The following is a 21581-nucleotide window of genomic DNA, read 5'->3' on the forward strand; positions in this document are numbered from 1 at the left end:
CTGCATCATTTATTTTTCTGTGATTGTTTCTGAAGTGCTGTGTTGACTTGATTTAGGAGAGACGTCTGCAGGCAGATTGCTATGGTAATGTTGACTGTTTTTGTATTCAAATCCTACGCCTTCCGCCTGAAGGAGCACAGCGAGCGGACAAATCCATAACACTGCAAAATAGTGGAGTTATTGTGTGTTGTGCGAGGAGCCGACTGGTGAGTGACTGTTCAATTGTTAATTATCGCCATGCAAGCTACTTTAAGGTCATTTCAGGAGGTTATGTTTTTTTGCTCCCTAGCTCGTGATTGACAGGGCAGGAGAACTCATACACTGGGTCATAGTACCATTCACGGTTCGATCTAGGCTCACGTACATTTTGTATTCCGTTTCAGCGACTGAGGCCCCACCCTGACAGCATTTCACATGAAATCCATTTTTATTTTTTCTGGGACAATGCAACCCTCAGGTCCAGCATTAACGGTGCTGCGTTTTAATTCAACTGCTGACCCTGCCAAACAAATAGACCTTCCTTTGTGTGTGCCTGAAGGCAGGACTTCAAACTTGTTTTTTTTTTCCTCTTAGATGCAATTATCATGGGAAAAGATTTTTCTGAAATGTGGAACAGGAAGCACTGATATGGTATTATACAGTTTAGAATGTGAGCAAATTCATACGTTTCAGGTAGAAAATAGATTTTTTTTTTTACAAGGTTTACAGTTATTTACATGTTTCCACACAGCTTTACCTCAGCCTGGCGTCTAAATTGGTTCATTAATCAAATCCGAGTTATTTATAAAGCATGTGAGACAAGTTAACATACGTGTGATGTCAGAGTGTAATCAGGGACAGAGTGCTGTGTAAAGGAATACTTCACTGATTTACATTTAGCTTTGTATTACTAGAATAGGGGTAGTATGTTTGAAAAATTGTGCTTCCCCTGAGTTGAGAACACACGTGTGACATCAGCTCTGGAAACATCCCAATAATCCCAATATTTTTGATGTATGACAAACTTTAATATCTGGCATGAGAGACAGCACTTGGGAGGGAAAACATCTGATGTGGAGTCTCTGTATGAGTCCACCGTACGATGAGGTTTGAAGCATGCTTGCGTTTGACGATTACGCTGCAGGTGAAAAAAGGGGAGGGTTTTAACTCATTGCTAGACCCGCTGCCTTATTACTTTTGTGCACCACCCAAGGCAGCTGTTCCTGATAACCCCTGACTCTACTATTTACAGACAGCTCCGCCATGTATGATAAATGCCTCTGTCAAGGGAAGCTATTACCGGTGATTAGAGTATTTGTTGTACATTAAAGACATATAAGGTGAAGATGAGTGTTCAGAGTGTCAGCTTTTGCTCTGTTTATGATGCGTTAAACGCATTATGCAGAGGTGGAAAGTGTATTACGTTTGCTCACGTTACTCTAATTAAGTAGGTTTTTTGTGTACTTTTAAAGTCATTATTTAAATTTAAATTTTGTATTTCACTTATATTGTATACTGTACTTCACGTTTTAAATCACATCTGTTACTGAGTAAAAACAGGTGAATGATGAGGACAGGTGAAAGAATGATGAGGACTGGTGAATCAATGATAAGGACAGGTGAATGGTGAGGACAGGTGAAAGAATAATGAGGACAAGTGAATCAATGATAAGGACAGGTGAATGGTGAGGACAGGTGAAAGAATGATGAGGACAAGTGAATGCTAAGGACAGGTGAATGAATGATGAGGACAGGTGAATGAATGATGAGGACAGGTGAAAGAATGATGAGGGCAGGTGAATTAATGATAAGGACAGGTGAATGGTGAGGATAGGTGAAAGAATGATGAGGACAGGTGAATGAATGATAAGGACAGGTAAATGGTGAGGACAGGTGAATTGACGTTCATTTCGGTCCCTGAGTGAGAAAGTTAAAGCATTTGTGACCTTTGAACCATTTTGACTGACACATTATGTGTTTGCATATTTTATTTGTCAGCACTTTCATTTGTAAAGGTTTTGCCTTCAATTAAAAACAATTCATGCAAGATTTGTGTCCCCTTGTCCAAGAAAGAACCCCAACCTTGTTCAAAAACTTACTAAGTAACTAACTGAGTTTAAACACGCTATAGTACTTTTCCTTCAAAAGTAGTGGTACTTTTACTTGAGTAGAATATTTCAGCACTCTAGAGTTTCTAATTGCTTATCCACTGCCTTTTAAAATTACTGTTTAAACATTAATAGCTCTGAATATGTAATTGTACCCTTTTGTCTCACCAGTGAAGACAGTTGGAATTACTTGGGAAATCAAAAAGAAAATTTCAAACTCAAAGATCTTTGATCCCAATATCATCAGCTTTCAACAAAAACAAAGAGTTAAGCCGCCCTCAGTGATAGTTTTTAAGGGGTTTGTATATCGTTACTGCAGTGGATTAAAGCTCAGGTAATTAAATTATTCATTACCCGCTCATGCCAAAAGGTTCAGTCTGTGGAGGATAAATTTATAGAGTGGCAGAGAGAAATAACAGCTGCTCTTCTCAGGGAAGGTTGCATAGCCTTATTTCAGCGATAAATCCCAAGACCAAACGGGCACTAAAGTCAAAACTCCTCCCCACAAATCCTCTGGGATCAATTAAGACAGGGTGCAGTGGAAAGAGAAAGTTTATTCAGACTAATCTTTTAAAAATGCTCCATCATTACCTACATGAGGAAGAATTATTTCCATAGTTTGGCATCTGTACTTTGATTAAGCCGTCGGGTTCATCTGACAGACTCCAGATGCATGCGTTGTCTGGGACTTTACTAATAATTTGGAGCAGCAACTAATGAACACATTCAATCAATAGCCAAACCACACAGTGTATAGCCTTTCACATCCCTGCAGCAGTCGACTACCAATGGGAACGGCTGACCTAATCTGCCTCGATGCGGGTCAAAGGCCTGGAAACAGGAGGAAGTGTTAGTTATAGACGCAGGAAGTTTTATGTCAGTGGAACGATGGTGATGTTGAATCAGCGCTCCATCCGCAATCAAAAGACTCTCTTAATCACATGGAGTCAGACATGAGACAATCTTGTTCTGTTCTGTTGTTGTCTGTCGTTTGAAAATGAAGTTGTCTTTTTTAATGTAAGCTGCGTCGCCTGCGTGAAGTGACTCACACCCTTTTAAAGAATTAAGAATCGTAATAATGTAAGAAAATTGCAGTTGCTATCGAGCATGATGAAGTCCTTAGGAAGTGTGACCTTTCAGATCCTGAATAGTGTTTTGTGAATAATAGTCTTTAATGCTGATATGCCCATATTTGAATTTTGCCTGTCTTCACGGTCCTCAGCCGTGTGAGAGAACAGTCACCAATACAAAAAACCTCCTTATTTCTAAGGCATTGGCACTTTTCCCTCAAGTAATGTAAGCGATTATTGCAGATATCTAATATAACTGAAAGTGTCCTTTGCAGAATATAGTTTATAGTACTTGGTAATTTGGTTTTGTTCACTGCAGTGTTTGTTATATTGCTTTTATTTATTCTTCCCTCTCTATGGTCCACTTGCACTCACAGGTCAAACAAGCGATTGTTTTCATGTACTGGAATAACTGAACTGTTGTTTCCTGTTGTCAGGAAGCAGAGCTTGTTTGAAAGAGCGCTTGGGGTTTGTTTTTTGTTTAGTTTAGTTTTTGGCCTTTTTGGCATGCTGAAGTACCATTCATGCTGTTACTTCCATCAAGTCTTCTTACCACCTGTAAGTCACAAACCTAGGTTCTACTTATCAGCTACAATTCTTCGACGAAAACAGAACTCTGATGCTGTACAGGGCTTTCAGACTGTTTCCTCCCGACAGCATAGCTACTCAAACCATGAGTATTTTGTGCCATAACCAAACCCTAACCACATAACATACTGTAGGGCATTATAACATCATAGAAGGGATGGTATGTGTCATCTGTGACTTGAATAGTTTAATTAGAGCCTCCATAGTTCACTTTAGCAGGTAGGTAAACATGACATACGTCTCCCTTCTGTGCAGCTGTACACAGTGAGTCAGTTATTACAATTCAGCAAATGAAGGACAAACATTTAGAACATTTCATTGCAATCAAAGCACCAGAAAAGTCATCACTGAGGTCATTGTGATTCACCGTCAGTGAAAACTCTGTGTAACAGACACGAAGAAAAGAGCAACAAGCAGCATCATTGACACTCATCTCTCTCACTCATCCCACTTTATTTTCCCATAACAGCACCTTTCTTTTGCACCTCTCAGCGGTGTAGATCAAATTTACTTCCCCTGGTGAATTTGACCTACACTACACCATAAAAATTACTTAACCAAGTGAATTTGATCTAGGTTGAATTGGATGGAGTTCCGTGCTGTGCAGCTATGGAAACCAGCAAAAAAAAAAAAAGCGGAAAAAAAAGAATATCAAGGTCTGTTAATATCACAACAGACCTTGACTGAGGCTGGGCTTAAGATAAGAGAAGACAAATTGCTTTTCAGCAGCTGTCTGAAACCAATTAACCTGTGGACACTCACAGATATGAGTTTTACTGTTTCACTGAAAACCGAGTATGACGTTAAAGCAGAGCGCGCTTTTGTAAGTAATTATCTGTTAGGTTAAACGACGGGAAAAATAACAAAAATCCATCTTTTGAGAAATGTGAGTGCCAAACTTTTTTGTTATCACAGAGCCAACTGTGGATTCTTAGAGCAGGGACATGTAATTATGGCTGAAGTTTTTTTTTTTGACAAATAAAATATATAGAAAGGCTTTTGAATGAATATAAACGTATTATCTTGTCGAGGGCAAAATCAGCACAGAGACTTCCTGTGTTTGCTTTTATTCTAAACATGCGATTCATTCCACAAGCACAAATAGGTCTGTCTCTGTTCACTGACCGTGACTGATCTATGCAGTGAGCGGATAGGAGGTTATAATAAAAACCGGGACTGTTACAGTGGCAGGTATAGAAGTTGTCTATCTGGTTTCTGCTTCTTTCGGGTCAGTTTAAACACACATACAGGGACACGCACACACACACACTGCTTGACACTATTTGTTCTCCTGTAATTAATTTTCCTGGGGAAAAAGACTTATCTGGCAGCTTTTCTTGTTTTAAGCTTGTTGTAGCCACCAGACGGAATAGTCTCCCTAGTCACATAATTAATTATTCTTGGTGCTTTTCTCTCCTTGCTGGGAGAGCCAGAGAATAAACATAAATTTCAAAGCAATGAAAAAATGAAGGAGTAGATACTGTTATGTCTCAATAGACTTGATACACACCCTTTGAAAAACCAAAAAAAATACACTGTGGCCTTGTCGTCAGATACTGTGATGAAAAAAAAGTTACTTTCTACTAATTTTTTGACTTTCCTCGTCTTTATAAGCACTTTATAAGGATTTCACACATTGTCGTTTAGTCATTCACAGAATTGCACGTGCATTCACACATTATTCATACCCATTCACAAGCTGCCACCCAGAGCTATTTTAAGTGACTTGCCCGGGAACAGGAGGTAGGCATCCGCTTTACCTCGTGGGCCACAGCTGCACGACTGTGTTTGCGTGTGTTCTTTGTGTTCATGAAATCTGTTCAATTGACTAGAAACCTTTCCACGTGCTCTGACTGATCTATTTTAATGTCGCGTCAACTGACAGATTCTTGTCTTTAATGAATGCCAGTAGAAGTATGAAGGTGAATGTGCATTTAGATCTATGGCCCTACCATTTTAAGATACACACAGGAATGGGGGCGATAAAGCAGGTAAAGCCTGCTAAAGGCTGGTCGACCGTGATCCTAATAGACCTGTCTGATTGCTAACAGCGCTGCAGATTGAACAGTGGGGGTCGCTTGAAAACCCTGATGTTCGAGTCCAAGATTGAGCAGCAGAGAAGCTGTGGATGAGTTCAAAATCACTGATGCACAAGAGGAAATCGGTGGGCTGATGGGGTTGGCAACAACAATCCAGGTGCTCATGAGCAAAGCGTAGAACAGGTAATTGCAGCTGCTTGAATAGTAGCTTTTTCCGACAGCTGACGTTATGTTGCAAATACAGTATGTACGTTTCAAAAATACACATTCACTGCATTTTAAAATAGTGTATTAAGAATTTAAAATGAAGAAAAAAGTTTTATTTACAACTATTATTTAGAAAGTGCGGCTCCATATTGAAACTGCATGACTGTCCTCAAAATACTTTCCACAGTCATATGTTTTTAAATTGACTCTGCAGTGGGACAAAGGAAGTACTGTACATCACTACCATAGAAACATTCATTTTAATTGAGTCTAACTTTAATCTTAGGCAGCACCTCTCCAACACCGGTGCTCATTAGTGGGAGAACCTGTGTAGCACTTCATGTTTTGGCAGCATGAGAGGAAAAGTCATAATGAACAGTCATTATGGAATGTAGACACCAACAGAAGAGCGGAGATTCAATGTCCTCAAATGATACTACGATGGAAGCTGCAGATTCTTTTTTTTTCCACATATGTGAGACTGGCCTTAAAATTTCTAAATGAATTCTGTTCTATGTTTGTGCTGCAAACAATACTATTCCTTTTGTTTTACATTCATGTTTTTTTTTTTATTATTATTCTCTTGAAAAAAAAACAAAAAACGTTACCTTGCTCATAACTACATGATTTTGCCCTTGAAATCAATCCACATGAAGACACTTGTGTCCGTGGCTTGTTTTTATGACAAGACATAAACTGATTGTGATGGTTTGTCAAGGTCTGGCCTAGTGACCGTTACCACACTGTGAGCACTAACTGAATATGTCATTTCACTGTAGAAGGAAGGACCCTTGTAGACACAGACACACATTATATAAACCTGCACATGTACTGTATGTGCACACAGAGGATTTCACACGTATAGTTAATCCCTAATCATAATCTTAGGTATTTTTCTCACCTAATAGACCACTCGACTTGGGGGGTTGCAACATCCAGCATTTTGAATAACGTATTCCCCTCCTTGCCTGAGACGGCGCTGCATCAAGAATTACTGAAGGAGAAGACAAGATAAATAATGAACAGAAAACCCGCTCATCTGTTGGTTAATGCAGGACAACTTCTCTGCATCTGCATCAAATCCTATTGTTTTATGTGAACAAACGACACATATACGCTGCAACAGAGGGCTCAGACGTCAGCTATCGTTCTACACGCGCGTATGTTTTGGTTGTGTTTACCCACGATGCCCTGCGTTGCACTTCCTGCATTTGGTTGCGCACTCACACCTACCCAAATTGATTTAGTTCGATTTATGAGGGCTGGTTTGAGTGCACCCTTAACCTAAAAGCAATCCAAATCTTAGCCCTACAATTCAGCATTTCCTCATAAATGGGGTTCTAGGACCAGGTTTTAGTGTCCATGAGGACTACAGGTCCTGACAAGGTTAGTTTTTAGACCAGAAAAAGAGGTGTAAAGAGGTAACAAATAAACATGCAGGCCAACAGAAGGATAGGTGATGCCACAAACAGCCTGTAGGCCTTTGAGGCTGCATTGATCTGTACCCTAAATACAATTTAACGACTGCAGCGCTAAATATTTCAAAAGCATCTGTTTTGCTCAGATCCACTCGTCAAATCTGCTGCAAAAACACAAACTGCAAAGTCTTCTTTATACTCACAGCAGTGTTTGCAGACACTATATGCTCACTGTATAAAATCCCCACGGAGTGTCATTGTACTTGATTATGACTTAATGCATACAACTCCAAAGCAATTTCAGAAGTATTCCCTGACAGCAGGTTACCTCAGAGCTTTCCTATGTGATGTAATTTCATATTATTCATAACCGCACCCGCCCAGCCTCTATATGTGCCTTTTCATTCCTCCCTTGGCCCCCCACCACTTCATCTTTTATCTCCCACTTTCTTTTCTCCCCCTATCTCTTTGAATCCATCTCCTCATCCTCCCCTGCCTCACGGCATTTACAAGGCAGCGGCAGAGCTGTGCCGCGTTCCAATCCAAAAGGACACCCAAGCCTCACAACAACACACACACACACACCGCTTTACAATGAGTTAGGAATTGACTGTTGCTAGACAATTGCTCTTGATGGACTTGTACTCTGAGTTGGTCCAGTGGACATGCTGACTTGTCTGCAATATTAAACTTTTGACAGAAATGCTGATGCGTGAGTAGACTAGATAGATAGCGTATAGTGCATGGATCAGGATGGTAAAGGAGGGAACAAAGGCGAAACACACAAAAGATGACTTCCTACATAAAGGTGAGAGTGGCAGCCATTTTACAACAAGACTGAGTGAGAAAGGGAGAGATAGATTGAAAGAAAGCCAAAACTTAGGATGGAGAGTGTGAAGGAGAGAGAGTTGGCATGACAGTTTTGAAGTGAATAGGCTTCATGGAAAACAGCACTTGTGAACATCAGAACCTGTCCTCCAATGAAACGTACATACAGGTCGTATGCAGGAATGACGATGTCTACGTTTTCAAAACCAGCGCCCCTAGTGGTTGTATACATGACAGCAACCTGGTACCTTGGAAGTGCTCTCGCCACTGAGTGGACTGCCAGTGGCGAGAGCACTGCACCCGAGTGTGGTCGACAAGGGTTTGATTCCCTAACTATACTATATTTTTTTTTATTTTTTACTGCCTAACCCTGTCTTATTTGCCCTAACCTCAGTAACAGCTGTGCGTATTCGAGTTGAAAAATACTGCACCAGTGTAATAAAAACATACCTTTAGGTCGTATTCAGGGGTTGGAAAAAACCTTTCAGTTGGAGGACAGGTTGGAACATCAACATACACTTTGCTAAGGAGACGTCTCGCCTGGTCCAGACTCCTCATGTAAATGCAGATCACATACTGATGTTTTGGTTGTGATTACTGTAATAATCCTATAAATGCACAGGGAAATGTTGCCGCGGGGAAGTCGTCCTGTTGTGAATCAGTGAATAAGATTGAGGGTGAAAAGAGGAATTCTGTAATGCAAGCAGATACGTCTGAAGCAGCATGTGCAGCGTCGTGAAAAGCAATGCGTGGCCTTTGACTTGGGCTTTGCATGCTTCACTTCCATTCCCCCGGTGGAATGTGCAGAGTAAAATGTCTCTGTGGGACCGTGTTGTTCGACATGTTTAATTTCTCCATCTTTCATGTGCTTCTTGTTTGCTGACACATCTACAGAGGTATGTGCTCCCAGGCCCTTCTCTTCATTATTCTCACAGAGTGGTGCAAAAATAATGGTCACAGTCCCTGACTTTGATAATTGCCAGAATAAATTTTAAAAAAATTTCTCAAATAGCATTCTTCACAGCTCCACCATGACCTTTTCCCACCAAATAAAATATTTAGCTGGAGCAATGGATCCACTTGTCGCTAATTAAAGATGGGCACTGTGGTCATGTGCAGAGAACAGACTATGGCTTTGCACACGTGTGATGAAGAGCAAAGGCCGTAGTAGATTAATCAAGTTGAATAAGGATCATCATGGATTTTCTTATGTTTTGATGGTAACATAGAAAACACTAGCAAATCACTTGATCACAGTGTAAAATATTCAGTACTTTCTCAGCATCTACGCTCTGCACCATTGTGCTGTCAGTGCCCAAGGGGGTGTGTGCTCAGGTCGGGGAACATGCATGCAACACACTCTGATGGACACCCTGAATGACAGACACAGAGAGAGGAAAACCTTTATTGATTTTTTTATGCTCTACCAGCCCTCTGATGCAGTGTCTGACCAGGATTTGTCCAGTTTGTCCAGATGGCCATTTGAGATGGCTCAAAAACGTGCATCCAACCATCCAATTTTTTACCGATTTATCCTCCACGGGGGGCGCTGTGCCAATCTCTGCGGACACAGGGCGGTAGGCAGGGTATACACCCTGGACCGATCCAAAAATGTACACGCATTTATCAGGAAATATCAGGAAACAAACCCCGCTAACTTATTAACACAACCGCATGTCTTAGTGTCTCCATTATAGCACGGAGATTGTGGTTTCTGGCTCCATCTGGATTTGTTACAGTTGTTTCTCGCTTTAGAAATCCACCAGATAACCTTTGTGATCTGATCTTTGTGACAGCGAACAGTAGTGCCACTTGGGAAAGATACAACAGTTAAAAAATGGTTCCCTGTTCTGTATTCTCTCTTCCCCACTTCCCCTCCCCCCTCCTCTTCTCTCCTTTCCTCTCCTCTCCTCCTTTCCTCTGCTCTCTCCCCCCATTTCTATATTTTCAAACCCACCAGTCAATTAAGGTAGTTTGGTTCTCCTGTGTGGAGGTTCTTCCTCTTCATTGTCACCAACTGTTTCCTGATTTAGAGAATTATTGGATTTCTCTTCATGATATTGTAAAGGCTTGGACTCACACTGACTGTACAGTGACAAATTCTGCTAAATGCACCAAGTGGTAATGAGACACTGTCCCTGTTGAGGTGTTGAAACCACTACCACTCAACTAATAAATGGATATGGCACACTGTAAAAGCACATCCTTTTCATCTGCACTCAGGCATCCATCGCTCAGTATCACACTATCCATGTCACTGCCTTCACTGGGTTAGGTACAGTAAAGGAACACGCACCACAAGCTCCATTTTTTTTCTTGTTGCCACTAAGGCAAGTCCACTAAGAGGCAGGAGATGCTCCCCACAGCTCTTCTTGACATAGATGAATTTTTGCTCCCCCAGAGTCAGTGGGTGTCCTGGATGAATCAGATTATTCTTGGGTGTTGTATTTTTTTTTTATACCCCCGTTAGGTCTGATCATTAGCATCCTTCTGTCTCCATCCCTGTGTCCAGACACGTGTGATTTCACACTTTGATACCTTTAAACAGATCTAAGAACAACAATTCCCTCTTGACCTTACTTTTCTCACATCCCTGCTCATTGTCCTGTCTCCTGCTCTCTCACTCAGGAGGAAACCTCTACACTTGGGATAATGATCACATCATAGACTCACTTCACTGCTCACTGGCTGCCAATTATAGTCAAGAGTTGGCTTCTTTAAAATAAGAATTCCTCATTCTCCTCCAGCTGAGGGCACTTTAATTCCCGCTGCCTTCATTACCCAGGGTTCTTAGTTTGTCAACATTCTTTCCTTTGCTTTAGTCCACCTGCGTGTCTTCTCTTTCATCTCCCCTTATTTTATTCATTGCTTGGTTCTTGCATTCTTTATTGGACCAAATGGTCTTGATTGGGGTGATGCCAAGCATATACAAACTCTGTATTACTTAAGTATTAAACTTAATATCTGTTGCAGAAGTCAGACACAGTGGGGATAAGAAAATCCTCAAACTGAAGAAATAAAAAGAAAATGTACTCCTTTTAGCAGAATCTGCTCCAAAAATAATTTGTTCAATTTAAATGCCAGTGAACCTGGAGCTGAGAAAAGTCAGATTTAACAAGGTTTTCAATTTACTGCTCTGCAATTTAATCGTTGGCGTCAGGACTGTAGGTTAAAAGGTATCATATACTGTTGATTGATGCAAAGGGGATACCAGCATGTTTCTCTCAGTCTCTGGGAGTGGAAGGGCAGAGGTTAACACAAGGTGAAATGGTTAAGAAATGGTGTACATGTGCACTTTTTGACCAAACCCCAAAACCTTCAAGACAAATCAACATACCATCCAGTAAATGTGTCTTTGCACACCAGCTGCAATGTAGTATTTCCTCATTGTTCACTTGTAGCATCCTGTTTGGTTTAATGCCGTCTCTGGACATTTCATTGCGTGTGTGTTTAGGGCCATTTCTGGCATATTTACTGACCTTGTCACCTTGTCGAGAAAAAAACCAGAGCACATTTCTCCAATTTTAGCCTCACGTCATTAGCTTCCAGTTTGTGTCCGGATTGATTTTTACAATTCTTTTATTCGTTCTTAAATGTCTTCATGGTCTTGCCCCACAGCATCTGTCCGACCTGCTTCAGCCATACGCTCCCCCATGCTCTCTCAGGTCGGCAGATCAGTCATTGTTAGTTGTTGCTAAGACAAAGGGGAGGGTTAGAAGCGACCACATCATTGTTCATTCTTAAAATTCATTTTCTCTCTTTGGCTTTCAACTCAGTGTGAGATGTTGGCGTTTGCTATTTTTAATGATTTTACTTTTGTATTTGTCATGTCTGTGTACAGCACTTAGGCCAACTGTGTTGTCTTTAAAGTGCTTTATAATGAAGTTGGACTGGATTGGATTGTCAGGACCAGTAGTCCTCATTGAGACAAAAACCTGGTCCTTATATATGGTTGAGTTTAGGGTTAACATTTGCTTAGGTTATACATTCACTGTTTATAGTTAGGGTGTGTTTGGGTTTCACTCACACATCAACAGAATCAGGGTCAGTGTTCATGGAGTAAAAGTGAAACCCACAGCAAATGCGCGCTATAACTGAGGTTGTCTTTACGTGTGGGTTGTAACAGATGCATCAGCAGCTAGTTGTGAGCATGCAGTTCACACAGAGACTATCAGTGACTAATATTGTCGAGTGGACCAGATTGTGAGATTGTGAGTCCTGCCATTAGTTTGTAAAATACACTAACAAGGTGGGGAACAACAACAGCAACTTTACAGCAAATACCAACCGCAAACAAAGGAAATATGACTTGAGTTTGGATTCCATGGAGCTGTAAATTGCCATCCATTTAGCCTCTGGATTATGTGCAATCACTCCGAACTCACTTAGGGGAAAAGGTTTTTCATTTTTAAATCTGCCTGCAATCAGCGGCAAACAGAGCAAAAGCATATGAAAGCTTCTTTCACTGCAGGCAAACGCTCATTGTACTCAGTCATGGGTGGTCATATGGCTAATAAGCTTATTTGTGAATGCAAAGGCAACTGCACAGAGCCACATCGCATACTGTCCACGTGCAGCTTCGCAGGGAGTGGCTCTGAGCTTTGCAAATTACCAGACTTGTTCCTCTTCTGTCCACCTTATTCCTCCTTTATTACCTTGCCTTGACAAAGTGACCCTTTGCATGAGATTTTCTTTATGGAAACTAGGATTTTAAAGCTCCTTCTTCCTATTTCATTCAGTAAATCACTTTCTTTCCCCTTCTATCACGTCCTCCTATCTGCTGCACTGTAGCGTGTGATAAAATGTGACAGTGGAGCAAGATGGAAAGTTGGCATGCACACTCTGCTAAAGCTCCACTAAATCATGATAGGCAAAGTTCAGTCGCACATTACACACGGGAAAAAAAAACAACTGTTTCCTGATGGAAGCAGCTTCTTCCGACATCTTTTCCTCATACCAAATGCATAATTACTCGACCCGAACAAACAAACAAAGTTGTCTTTTAATTAAGTTATGTCCGTTTCACAATTTTGTCTAATTTTCAGGCCTAGGGAAAAATGTGGAGACTCTCTCTTCCCAACTCTCAGCAACAACACTCCAAACACACCACTTTCAAGGTTTATTAAAAACAAGTACACAAAATGTCTGCTGGCAGTCTGACTGTGAGTGGTTCAAGGGAAGTCCGCTGCAGCTGGGGCGATCAGGACTCTTATTCTGGAACCTACTGTGCACGACCAATCAGCTCCCAGGATCCACCTCGTCACTCACACACGTCATTCACTCAAACATGCACACCTGCAACCCATCTCACACTCACGTGCAGACACACGAGGACAAGGAAGCCACACTTTTTCCCGCTGTACCTCTTCATATATGGGTTTGATTTTGCTCAGCAGTGCAGGTAAACAGAAACTTTTAGTACTTTTCTCACGCAGTGCATTTACATTCAAACCACATTCATGTCCTGTGGGTTTTTAAAGTGTTTTTCTGGCCAAGCAGCTTTTTAAAAGTTGGCTATAAAAACACAACAAAAACAATCCAATTTTCAATTAATTGAGTTAGTTTAGTTCAGGTCACGGGTATTAACGAATAAATGCAGGTACATTTGTGGTGACACATATTAAACACTGTCTTCATGTATGTATTAACACACTAATGTTTTGTTTTTTTAGTTGAAATAGTGTTGCTCATACTTTTAATTCCTCTGTGCAGCTGTTCCACAGATCCACCACCCTGAGCTGATAAACAATTTTTCTGGATGTTTGTTCTAAATGCTGTTGTTTTTTTTTTCCTCTGAGCTGATCATGACTCTCTCTCTTGCTGGTTGTGAAAAGACTTTTGTATTGTATGACATAATGTAGCCATCTACATGACAAAGTAACAGCAGTGACTTTGGGTTTACGCCATGTTCACGTTTTTTTTTTTTTTCTGTACTTTTCGTTCAACAAATGAGAATCTGTGCAAAGCTGCAACAACGCTGGTCCCACTTTCTGTGAGACTGCAAACTCTCCATCGTCACAAGAACACAATATGAAGCCGGTCAAATAAGTTACAAGTTCAGCTCAAAGTGGTTCACAATAAAAATGAAAATAAAAATGAAAAAGAAAAGAGATGCAAATACAACAATGAAATGATTAGGAAAAGGCTCCAGTCAAGTGGTTAAAAACCCTGTTTTGGAATATAAAGGAGCTAGTTGAAGGCTCTGGTGAACTGTCCAGGGTGTGACCCCGCCTATCGCCCTATGCCCCCTCCCCCCCAACCCTCCTGTGGACGATAAAGTGCTAGAAAGTGGATGTTGTAGCCCATGAAGTGCTTTGTATACAAGGAGGAGGAAGAGCTTAAAGTCAACTCTAAATGTTACAGGGAGCTAAGACTGGTCTAATATGCTCTCTCTTCCTGGTTAGTGTCCCCATGGTGTAGGTAAATAATGTGTTTTACACATGGATACGTTTGCAGGTCAATGGCACAGAACACGCTTGAGCTGTACAGGCAGTACTTGTCAGCAGAACCAATTGTTGTTGTTTTTGTTTTTTCTGTGGGATTATAGATGATCGGCTGCTTTTTACTTCCCACCCTCCCTGGAGTAAAAGTACAGTCTTAAAAGACGGCTGTCTTATTTTTCCCTCTGTCTCACTTCTCTTCCCTTTAACTCCTCTGCGCTGCAAGTGCCGTCACCAAAAGCATGCAGTCATTGCTCTATCTCTCTCTCTATCTCTGCCTTTCGCACTGTGTCACTCAGCAAACAATATGTCACGTTCTAGTGCCAGTGCTGGCCACAAACTGAGCCTTCGTGTCAAGCGTGAAATGTCACACAAGCTTATTTGGTGATAACCAGTGGTAAATCATACAGTCTTTAAAGGATGAGGTGAACTTTAAAGCCATGAGTGCTGGTGCATAAAATATGACTCGCTTTCAGGACCTTATTCTGTGTTTGTGCATGTGTGTGAAATGTCGTGCTCCTTGCCAGACCTGGGCCTTTTCCCAGCCTACCTTAAGCCTGCATTCACTTACTGCACTCGTGGCTCTGCACTTCAGCCGGGTTAAAGCAGAGCAGAGCACAGGTTCAGTTTGAGACATACTCTGACTGGATCCCAAAGTGAATTTAGTCCCTTCTCTTGACATAAAGATATTAAGCATTGTAACATTATTTTGTTAAGAAAAGTGCTATATTATTAGGGCCACATGTAAGAAAAAATAAGTAAAACAGCATGAATTTTGGGATTAAAGGCAGAATTCTGACTTTAATCTCAAAATGCTCAATCTCAGAATTCTGACCTTTTATTTCTTTCAGTTGTTTCAAATGTGGCCGTAATACTCTTCCGTCCTATACAGATAACATTTTTTATTTGTTATTTATATGTTATTGTTTTTATTTTTATATATATATTTATATTTATTGCAGAAATCCTCGAGTGATTATGAGACATTTCATTAGCATGACACGAGGTTGAAGTAGGTGTGGAAAATAATATAAACAAAGCACACATTGTGAATTATTTAGCATTCTACCAATGCTGGCTGTAAATATGTGTTTGTGCCTTTTCACCACAACCCGGGAGACTGTCTAATCTGTGTGTGTGTGTGTTGTAAGCATATGCATCTGTATACCATATGTGTGTGAGTGGAATATAATGACCACACATGGACATATTATAAAAATAGATGTAACCTTTCTGATTGAAAAGTGAAGCATTGGGCATAGGATGGAAGTTACACGGTTAGCCACCAGCAGTGATAGGGAGCAGTATTTCTGATAAATGTATTTAAAATACAATAAAATGACAACATTTTGTAATTTATTGAGATACGTTCATATTTTGTGTCAAATGAATACTTTTTGTTTATTTTGGGACAGCACGCATTAATTAACATTCACATGTAAATGTGCCAGATTGTAGCCATAGGCTAATTTACATCTGTAGTTCCTGGGAAGTCTGATGTGACATGTGAACACGTAAATACAGTACTGTGAAAAAGTCTTTAGCAATGCCATAATGATCATACAGTAGAATTTGTTCTCAATCACATGTATGCAGTTTTAAAATAACAACATTTTCACACTTAAACAAAAGAATGACCCTGAATTAATGTTCTGGTAAAACCTGTCTTTGTCCTGTTATTTAATGTCATTTATTCAAGACATGCTTGAGCATTACATACACATTTTGTTTGCGTTTAACTCATAACTTGTTATAACATGAGACAAACTTTCAGTCAAATACCAGTGATCACAGAAAATGGTGGCGCCCTGAGACTTCTCCACAGTACTATATATGCACACACGGTTATACACAGTACTCTAGCCTCAAGTACTATACTAAACATAATAAAAGCAACAATTAAATATGCCATTAAGAATTGCAGACCATTCTATATAGAGCTTTATAGATTGCAGACAACAGTCCGTCAACATACTGTGCAATTAGGATCTCTTCTGTTACCATAACTGCTCCCTGCTGTAACCAGAGAATTTAGTCATTGAGTTTCCTTCACTCTTGTCAGTTTGTCTGTTTTCTCTCTCCGTTATGTTCCCCTGTGTCCTTGCAGTGATTTGTCCTCTTTATTCTCAGCTGTGTTTATGCTCAGGTTCCCGCCTGCACGCAAGTTTTGCTTTGTTGTCGCTGGAGCACTTTGACGGCGTCTGTATCTGGATTTGGCTCTATGAAGCGGCAAAACAAGTGTCATTATTTACGTAAACCCATAGATTCTGGAGACAAAACCACAATAATTGGAGAAACTGATGCTGGTGTTGTGCGTGCTTTGAGAAATAACAGAACTGAAGCAACTGACTGTGACTTGTAACTATTGTGTAACTACTACTGCGCCATTCTTATTTGACATTTCTGTACATTGTTGAACTTAATGTTAACTTCTTTGTTAGTTTTAGCTGTCCTTTTGTTATTTTTTTAATCTGCAAGTGCACAGAGAAACTGCAGTCAGTGTCCGTGTTTGCGCTCTCATATTACCTGTATGAGAACAACCAGTAAAGCTCATTCTAATTCTGAAAGGAAAGGAAAGGAAAGGAAATCAGCTTTATAGTCATTAGACAACCAAAATTGCACGACAAAATGTCAAGGTCAGGTGGAGCCCAGAGGAAACCCAGAGGAAACCCACACAGACAACGTGGAGAACATGCAAACTCCACACAGAAAGGTCCCGGACCTAGAATGGAAACCAGCACCTTCGTGCTGTATGGCAACAGTGCAAACCACTACGTACGTAAACTATAGTTGCCTACACTGAGAAATATTAATATGTTGACGTCCAGACGTCCAATCACAAAAAAACATGTCTTATATATCAGTGCTGGTACAACAGTGGCACCTATGCTTTGTGGGTAATGCTCGTTAAAGCTCAACCTTGCCATTGCTGACCCGTCAGTGACGAAATCAGTCGTCAGCATATATGATGTAGATATTGGCACTTTCTTAATTTCCATCCCTCAGTGATGAGAACAAAGCTCTCTGTTGATTATAGTACACTGACTGTATATGTGGCGAAGGAGTCAGTCAATTACCTTGGCTGCATGTGTCCTGGACTACATTGAGTGGAGAAGAAAATGTCCTAACCAAGGTCAATCAAAGAAAAGACTTGCAGACGTGAATTGGTTTTCTGTTCTTTCACGCTACAATAACCTTTCATTGTATTTTAGCAAATAAACATCAGACATAGTTAGGTATTATGGACACTCCCTGAATTGTGTGTAAATTGCTCAGGCCTTTCTGAAGTTATGGGCCAAACATTGTCCAGTGTTATGCAACGTTTTGAACATTTCCACGTCATTCTTGCCATATCAGTACTGCTGCCCTCACTTTCCTGCAGGGACGACAGTATATATTCCCTGTAATATCCTTGACTTGTCTCTCCTGTGTGAACGAGCTTGTGTGTGTGTTTTAACTACAGTTAAAACACAAAAGTCTGGCTTTAAAATGGGGAGATCCAGTATAAGAATCATGGCGACAGAGGACTAAAGGCACAGCTAACGTTATGAGGGAAACGACATTGATACTTGCAGTTGTATTTTCACAAGCAGGTGCATGCGTAGAATGATTTCCTCCTGTTTTTTGTCCTTGTCCTTATATGAACAGACTGAAGCAGCTGATCTGTGTTAGTATATAGAATAAATCAGAATAACGTGAAATTACATGGTGCATTGTTTGTTTTTTTTCCGTCCTTGACACCAGGTCTCGGGGGAAAATACTGGGGTTCTCTCCTCACAGTTAAGTTGATTGAATTCACAAAGCATCTCATGTGTAAATTGGCTCCTTATTACATGACAGGACTGAACGTCATGGACATGCTTCTATAATGGAGAAGAAACACACACACACACACACACACACACACACACAGAATTGTAAGTGAATAGAATGTACATTATTTATGTTTTCTTTTTAAAACAGCCGCATAATTATTCTGAGAGCATTGTTGTTGCTGTTTTTTTACAATATTGTCCTTGGTTTTCTGTTTTATCTTTTGCATGCCTATCTTTTCATTTTGTCTTTAGTCACTTCATAAGCCCATGAAGTGAAATTGAATGGAGAGAGGTTTTTTAAAACATAGTTTTCAACCAACACTGAGAGAGATATGTTATTAGATCTGAAACAATTTAATAATTTTTTCATTATTAAATGTACGATTTCTGGTTGTTTCAGCCTCTTAAATGTGAACATTCTTCATGTCTTTGCTCCACATAACAACAAAATCATTAAAAGTGAATCATTTTGGTTTGTGGACAAAACAAGACATTCGAGAACATCATCATTTCAAGGTTTGACAAACACTATATCACGATTTTCTGACATTTGATGGACCAAGCGATTACTCGTGAAAATAATGGACAGATTAACCGATTAAGAAAATAATCGTTAGTTGCAGCTCTATATGTGTGCTTGTATGGATCCACCTATTCTCACATTACCATCTTTCTTGGTGCATTGTGGTAAATCTGAAATACTTCATGTCTAATTTTAATGTTATTTTATTTATTTATTTTATATATATACATATGTATATGTATATATACATATGTATATATATGTATATATATATACATATATATATATATACACATATATAGTTAATCTCCATTACTCCTGTGTTTTGTTGTTTTTTAAGAAAGTGCTGTCAGTGGAAAGGAAAGGTGTCATTCAGACAAAATAAAGGTCTCTCCAATGCCAGTGACATCAAGGGAAACATACGCTCCTGCCAGGATTTGAACAGGCGTTAACCCCGCCTTGATTTGCACAGTTCGTCGGTGTGTCTCCTCTCCTGCCACCGTCAGTAAAGCTCCTCCAGCTGGCGGACACTGCGCTGCACACTTATCCTCTACAGAAGATCATCACACCTCAGGCTTTTCAACAAACAACCAAGGAATATAGTTCATGAAGTAAATCCTTTTTTATTATCATTTTTATTATTATTATTATTATCATTATTATTATTATTTGACTTTCGTGTTTTCATTAGTAATATTATTGTTTGTATTTCTCACTGTAGTAGGATATCGCAGTTATTCTCCTTCTCTCTCCCACTCTTAAGGACACTGACGCCTCGCACCCGAGCGCAGCACACACTCGGTTAATTATGCAGAGTGTAGGCACAGCAATGTGCAGAGCAATACAAGGATACAGTGGGAGCTAACTGTCTGTGGATGCTCTTGGACTTATAACAGCTGGTGCCTGCGAACACAGAGATTCAGTCAAACTTATGGCGTGAAGGTAGGTCTGCTTTTATTTTGTTTTGTTTTTAATTTATTTTATTTTGCAGGAGAAAACATGAAAAAATAAAATAAAAAATATGAGCGGACTAGGCGGGATGCGGGGGTCCGTGGTCCACGCCAGAGATTTAACTCATTTACTGGTTGTGGTTCCTTTAGATATGAACTTTAAGGGTGAATTTGCAGCTGTTTATACGATGTTTCGCCTCGCTGTGAAGCGCATTTACGCGCGCGTCAGGGCTCGAACAACACTGTGTCGGAAGAACTGTGAAGAGGGCAGGGGGTTGTACTTTTGTGTACCTGCAGTGGAGATTGTTTGCAGTATTGATCCAGTGTATAATATCTGAAAGCACACATTTCAGTGTGCTTTTCATTCAGTCTCCGTGAAAATGCGGAGGTGTGTTGGTTTCTTCACAGGCAGCGTCTCCATACTGTACATTGTTTCGCGCGGGGCAGGTGTCTGTGAGTGTGAGTCCACAGCCTCTCTCCTTCTCCACCATCATACTCACAGTTCAGCTTTAACAACTTAATACCAGCAGTGACAGTTAATGGAAAAAAAGCTTCTCTTTTCTCCAACTCTTGAAACGACTGACTGTGTGTTACAGTAGATATGTGTAGTCTGTGGCTGCTGCACTGATTTATACATTTACAAAAGTTTTATGTTTAAGTGGTCAGTGGCTTGTCCAAACTTTGCAATGAATTTAAAAAAAACACCATAATATGAGAGATTACTGCAAAATGTTGGGAATATTTCTCATTAACTGATAACTCAAATAAGCATAGAGGTGTCTTCTCTGATGTCTTTATAGCTCAAGGAATGACATTTACGTGAACTCAGCCTGACTCAAATAGTATATAGTATATCGAATAATCCACTGATTGAGCAGCTAATCCATAGTGAGAGCATAAATAAGGGGATATCTGCTGAGATTGAGCATGCTGGCCGTGACAGCTCTTTTGGACGTGTATATGTCATCCATATGTCATCTCCACCGCTGTCTCCATTTATGCCGTACCATGTTGTGCAGCAACCAGACTCACCTCAGCTGCCAATAATGCAGCACTTGTCAGACACAGCTGTTTGACACAGACAAGACTGACTCAACTGAATCAGATCTCCTTAATGCTTCCAGACAATTGCCCGTGTAAAAGACAGATATTTATCTCAGCATGAATTACTCAGTACAGTGATTTTTAGGGATTAGCAGAGTGGGTTAAAGGGGCTTAAAGCCTGATAACTTGATGCAGCTGCTGGTCAGTAAATAATGACATTTGAATTCCACACCACTCCCAAGAGAGATGACGTGCATTCAACAAAAACAACTCTGTCATATCCTTTGCCTAAGGCCAATTATCCAAATCCTAAACAAAATGTATTTACAGGTCTACGCAGTCCAAATTTGAGCCAGATTGTCAAATCGCAACCTCAGTAATCAAATGTACACATGTATGTACACGGAAAATGTGGAGAAATCTATAAGAGGTATCATATTTTTTTCCACCACAGGAAAAAGGAATACAGCATGTATTTGTCCTTGATAAAGAAACACTGGAATGCTGCAAATTTGGAAGATGAGTAATCTCTGGCCCGTCTTGTGTACTTCGATACTGACATGATTATTTCT

The 21581-nt window shown here is 40.2% G+C and overlaps 1 protein-coding gene across 2 annotated transcripts in view; it reads left to right on the plus strand.

The window, feature by feature from the left end:
• Positions 1-19501: 19501 nt before the first annotated feature.
• The window catches only part of drd2a (dopamine receptor D2a), a 35209-nt gene continuing 33129 nt past the window's right edge, over positions 19502-21581 (plus strand). The window contains exons 1-2 of one of the 2 annotated variants that reach the window (XM_044016575.1): positions 19502-19626; positions 19779-19957. The gene's annotated coding sequence lies outside the window, so the exon portion shown is untranslated. Of the gene's footprint in view, positions 19627-19673; positions 19958-21581 lie in introns of those variants that run through there. The other variant, XM_044016576.1, reaches the window with a different exon arrangement.

The sequence above is a fragment of the Solea senegalensis genome, unplaced genomic scaffold, assembly GCF_019176455.1.
Source record: "Solea senegalensis isolate Sse05_10M unplaced genomic scaffold, IFAPA_SoseM_1 scf7180000014654, whole genome shotgun sequence".
NCBI lineage: Eukaryota > Metazoa > Chordata > Actinopteri > Pleuronectiformes > Soleidae > Solea > Solea senegalensis.